Below are 6,322 nucleotides of genomic sequence, written 5' to 3' on the forward strand. Positions count from 1 at the left end.
TGGCAAACGGTGGGTGGGTTATAGCATATACAGCGTGGATACGCTGGACATAGCGATGATTCACAACCCAGGCAGAGTAGTGAGATTTCATCACCCTACTCAGAGTGGTGTGCAGTTTAAAACTTGTAAATGGTTTATTTTTGGAATTTTCCATTTAATATTTTCAGAACACAATTGACCACAGTAACTGAAACCACAGAAAGAAAAACTGAATAAGGGGGTCCTGGTAGTGTTGCTCAGTGGTTGAGTGTTGACCCATGAACCAAGAGGTCACTGGTTCGGTCCCCAATCAGGACACATGCCTAGATGCAAGCTCAATAGGTAGGAGGCAGCATATAGATGACGTTTTTCTGTCATCAATGTGTCTATGTCCCTCTCTCTCTCAAATCAATAAAAACATTTTTTTAAAAACTGATTATGAACAGACCACTGTATTGCTTTGACTTAGTAAAATACTAGAAAGGCAGGTAGAAATATTAAGAAAATATTAAGAAATATTAAGAAAATATATATATTATTTCAGAGAGGAAGGGAGAGGGAGAGATAGATAGAAACATCTATGATGAGAGAATCATTGGTCTGCTGCCTCCTGCATGCCCCTCCCCCCCTCCCGGCCACTGGGGATCAAGCCCCCAACCTGGGCATGTGCCATGACCAGAAAACAAACCGTGACCTGATAAAAGAGATTATAGATCGACGCTCAACCTCTGAGCCACACCAGCCAAGCAAGAATTCTTATTCAAGGGAGAATTCAGAGCAGTTTCTGAGTTCTTCCACCTGTGCAAATTAATATTCAGAACAGAGCAAACTGGCAAGAATTGAGTGTTTTGTTCTGGAAGGAAGGAGGAATAGTGGAATAAGTTTGACAGCAGGTGCCTATTTCTTGGGGTCATCCGCAGCTACCAATACAAAGTCAAATCAGATTATTTTTTGTTAATCCTCACCCAAGGATATTTTTCCATTGATTTTTAGAGAGAGTAGAAGGGAGAGGGAGAGACAGCGAGAGAGAAACATCGATTGGTTGCCTATCGCATGAGCCCACAACCAAGGTACATGCCCTTGACCTTGACTAGAATCAAACTCGGACCCTTCAGTACATGGACCAATACTCTATCCACTGAGCCAAACCGGTGAGGGCAGTCAAACCAGATTTAGAAGTAATTACCATCACACTGTTTTTAAAGCTACTTGATTAACTTAAGTACAGTGCAGGCTATAAAGGAAATACAATGTACCATTCAGTAATGTCAAGTTATTTGTAGATGTAAGATTGGTTCATGAAAAAGAAGAAAATTGAAGAATTGAGGCCTAGTACCAAAAGATATGGCAAGGTGTCTTAGTTCATCCAGGCTCCCGTAACAAAATACCATAGACTGGGTGGCTTATAAACAGCAGAAACATTTCTCATAGTTCTGAAGGCTGTGAAGTTTAAACACCTGCAGATTTGATGTCTGGTGAGGTGGTTCATAGCCATCTTGCTGTGCGGGCATGAGGAGGGAGCTGTCTGGGTTCTCTCTTATAAAGGCACAGGTCCCATTCATTAGGGCTCTGCCCTCATGACCTAATCACCTCCAGCTGCCCCACCTCCAAATACCATCATCCTGGGAATTAAGTTTCAATATAAATTTTGGGGAAACAAAAACATTCAGTCTTTAGCACCAGGGGAAATCATTATAGCAAGCATATACTAATTTTAAAAAAGATGGGAGATCCCTGGCCTGGTTGGTTGGAACATCCTCCCATACACCAAAAGTTATGGATTTGATTCCCAGTCAGGGCCACATACCTGGGTTGTGGGTTCAGTCCCAGGTTGGGATGCATGCGGGGGGCAGCTGATCAATGTTTCTCGGTTCAATATATCTCTCCTCTAAAATTGATAAAAACATTTCCTTGGGTGAGGATAAATAAAAATTAAGAGATGAGAGATATTCTGATATTTCTTGTTCCCATCTGGGCATGTGGAGAATTATACTTCCACATCCTCTTGAAGTACTTCATGGGTAAGTGGCTTGCTTCAGCCACCGAAATGTTAGGGAGAAGTGAAATGAGTCATTTAAGAGCCAATATATGGGTTTCATTCCTCCCTGCTGTGGTGGACCCTGAGGCCTGGGGTTAAGATATCACTATTGGAGATGGTGGATCTCTTCACGTTGGACTTGCAGCATGAATGAGAAATAAACTTTTACTTTTAAGTCATTGAAAGTTTGGAGATTTTTTTTAAGTCTTAGTTTAAAGATTTAAATCAAAACTTAGTTTAATGATTGCACATTAGAGTCATCTGGGATACTTTTACAATATCCAATGCCCAAGTCCTTCTTTATGCCAATTAAATAACAATGACTGATAATAGATACCCAGAAGACCAGTTGCTGGGTCATATGGCAGCTCCATTCTTAATTTTTTTAGGAACCTCCATATATACTGTTTTCAATCATATTCTTTAAAGATTCCCCAGGTGATTCCAGTATGTTAGCAAAGTTTGGGAACCACATACCTAGCCTATGCTATTCAATCTCCTACAGTGTTAATACATTCATGAAAATATATGTGGAAGTCAAGTGATTTTTTTTTCTGTTGTAGGGTGTGTTCATCCTTATAGAGCTTAAAATATTAACATTTTGCATCTTACCCTGTGGACTAGTCACTAAATAATGTTTTATATGATTTTAATATATGTTTTTGCTTACATTTGAACACAACAAACCTGTGAGCATAGATTTGCTAAATATTTTTCTTTTTTGGCACACCTAGTAAATTCATTCTTTTATCAGTGTTAAGTTGAATTTTAAAATGTATTGGGATAGTATCTACACTAATAAAAGAAACACACAAATTGGTGTCACTCTGCTACACCCACCAGCCAATCAGAGTGACTATGCAAATTAACCCAACAAAAGATGATGGTTAATTTGCATACGCAGGCACGGAGTGAAGACTGAAGAGGTTTGGCTTCTCCGCGATGGCCAGACCAAAGGCCTGGGTCCCGTGTGCCAGAGGAACACTGGTGCCAGCAGCCAGGGGAAGGAAGGCCTATTGCATGAATCTTAATGCAATGGGCTTCTAGTTGGTTAATAATTTCAGATGAACAGCTATACTATGACATTTATATACTCTACTAGAGGCCCGGTGCACAAAAATTTGTGTACCCGGTGGGGAGGGGGGTCCCTCAGCCCGGCGTGTGCCCTCTTGCAGTCTGGGACCCCTCGGGAGATAATGCCCTGCTGGCTTAGGCCTGCTCCTGGGTGGCAGAGAGCAGGCCCAATCCCTAGGTGCAGCCCCTGGTCAGGCTCAGAGCAGGGCTGATTGGGGAGTTGGGGCGCTGCCCCCTGTCACGCACAGAGCAGGGCCCATCAGGAGGGTTGGGGCTCCGTACCCTGTCACGCACAGAGCAGGGTCAATCAGGAGGTTGGAAGCTCCCTGCTGTCACGCACAGAGCAGAGCCGATCAGGGGGATGAGGAGCTCCCCCCTGTCACTCACAGAGTAGGGCTGATAGGGGAATTGGGACACCGCCCCCTGTCACACACAAAGCACGGCAGGTCAGGGAGTTGGAGGGCCGCCCTCTATCACCCACAGAGCAGGACCTATCAGGGGGTTGGGGCACCGCCACTGTCACACTGAGGGCAGGGCCAATGGGGAGTTTATGGCTGTACCCCGTCACACACAGAGCAGGCCCTGTGGGGGGGGTGGGGGTTGGGGCGCTGCCCCCTGTCACGCTGATCCCGGTGCCGGGAGGCATATTACCCTTTACTACATAGAATAAAGGCCTGGTGCACGGATGGGGACCAGCTGGTTTGCCTTGAAGGGTGTCCTGGATCAGGATGGGTGCACCCACTGGGGTGCCTGGCCAGCCTGGGTGAGGGGCTGAGGGCTGTTTTCGGGCTGGTGGGTGACTGAAGCTCCCAACCTGTCCTTTTTTTCTTTCTTTTTTTTATTCTGGGCCAGCTTTAGCTCTGCCTCCAGCTCTGAGGCCACTGCTGCTGAAAGCAGGTATCTGGTTTGTTTGGGTTCTATAATCGAAACTCTGTATCAACTCCAGCTCTGAGACCCCAGCTCGCTGAAAGCAGGTTTCTGGGGTTTTGTTTAACTTCTATATTTGTTACAATGTTTCAAACTGCAAGCTCAGAGGCCGGCAAGGCAGGCGGGGAATGTTGGAGTCCTCCGTCACTGAAGCAAGTAAGCCTCATGTTCGCTTCCAGCTGCCTGGCTGCTGGCCGCCATCTTGGCTGGCAGTTAATTTGCATATCACCCTGATTAGCCAATGGGAAGCGTAGCTGTCGTATGATAATTACCATGTTTCTCTTTTATTAGATAGGATTTTGTGCTCACCCACCTGAGGTCTAGTATCCTTCTGTCACCAAATATTTGATATGCTTTACCCTCTTAATCCTCCCCCCAAATTCCCTTTCCCTGTAACCATCATTCAGTTTGTATCTGTAGGTTTGTGGTTTGTTTTGTTTGTTTTTGTTAATTTGTTGCTTTGTTTTATATTCCACATATGAGTGAAATAATATATATGTTTCTTGTCCTTTTCCATCTGACTTATTTCACTTAGTATAATACTCCCATGAACTACCCATGTTGTCATAAATGGTAATATTTTATCTTTTATGGCTGATTGATATTTCATTATATATATGCATCACATCTTTATCCAATCAAGCATCAAAGGACACTTAGGTTGTGTCCATGTCTTGGCTATCCTCCTTATATAGTAAAAGCCTTTTTTTGTAAACTGTCCCCTTGGGCCATCATTTGACCAGGATACCGGTAGTTCCACTGCTCACTATAATGTGCGCTGACCAACAGGGGCAGTGCAGAACATGGCGGGCATCAGCGACGCACTGCAACCTCTCACCAGCTACCTGGGGGCGGGGGTGATGGGGACAGAGGTGGTGAGAATGCAGGGTGTCCACTGAGCTCACTCTCACTCCCCCTGCTACCCTCCCCTGGGATGACAGGGCTCATGCGCCGGGGAAACCCTCCCGCTCAGGTGCCAGGCACCTGCGAGGAGCCCACCCCACACCTGTGCAGCCTCTTCTGGGTGACTGGGCCATAGCTGCCAGGGGACCGCAGGGGCCAGTCGGGCTCCCCATGGGTTCACATAGGAGCTGGTCTGCGAAGCCAGCTGGGAGACAGCATGCTGCCCACCTGGCTTCCGTGTGGCACTGCTGGGCAGTCCAGAGGCCTGTGCTGTGCCCCAGCCTGCAGCATCCAGCTGTGCTCACTGCAACTCCATGTGGGGGTGGGTAGCACTGTGTTTCAGGTGGAGGGTGGTGCATGGGGACATGGGGGCCCAGGTACTGCCCTGGGCACAGAGCTCAGCTAGGACCTTCCCTTCCACACCAGATTCTCATGCTTCAATCACCGTCCAGGCCTAGAGACCACACTCATGCACAATTTTATGCACTGGGCCTCTAGTTGTGAATAATGGCTGTAATGAACATAGGAGTACATATATCTTTTTCTTTCTCAGAGGCTTGATTTTTTTTTTAGAGCAGTTCTGGATTTACAACAAAACTGATGGGAAGAATATATATATATATATATATAATCTTACCTAATAATAGACAAACATGGTAATTGACCATACCTTCGCTACACCTCCCATTGTCTAATCAGCAAGATATGGAAATTAACTGCCAACAAAGATGGCAGCCGGCAGCCACGGAACTGGAACGAGCAGGAGGCTTGCTTGCTCCAGTGATGGAGGAAGCCAAGTTTGCCCGCCTGCCGTGGCTGGCTCTAAGCTACACTCAAAGCAACAAAGTTTCACTGATAGAAGGTAAATAAATCCCAGATACCTGCTTTCAGCAGGCCATGGCCAAGGAGGTGGAGCGAGCAGAAGGCTTACCTCCTGACCACCGTGGCTGGTTCTAAGCTCCTCTCAAAGCTACAAAGTTTCAATTATAGAAGGTAAATAAACCCCAGATACCTGCTTTCAGCTGGCCGTGGCCACTGAACTGGAGCCTTGGGTTGCCCCTGGCGATGGAGGAAGCCAAGCCCTAGCTGGCTCTGAGCTCCACTCCAGGCTACAAAGTTTCAATTATAGAAGGAAATAAATCCCAGGGAAAAAAAAGAAAAAAAGGAGAGGCTGGGAGCTTCTGTCACTGGGGAGGCTTGGCCAGCCTGAAAACGGCCCTCAGCCCCTCACCCAGGCTGGCCAGGCACCTCAGTGGGAACCCCCACACTGAAGGGCGAATAGTGATATTAAAATATTTCTTCTAATTTCTGTTTAGTGTGCACGAATTCGTGCACTGATCCACTAGTTCTATAATATATGGCCTCTTATGTCTGGCTTCTTAATGTTTTGGAGATTTAATT

The sequence above is a fragment of the Myotis davidii genome, unplaced genomic scaffold, assembly GCF_000327345.1.
Source record: "Myotis davidii unplaced genomic scaffold, ASM32734v1 scaffold2149, whole genome shotgun sequence".
NCBI lineage: Eukaryota > Metazoa > Chordata > Mammalia > Chiroptera > Vespertilionidae > Myotis > Myotis davidii.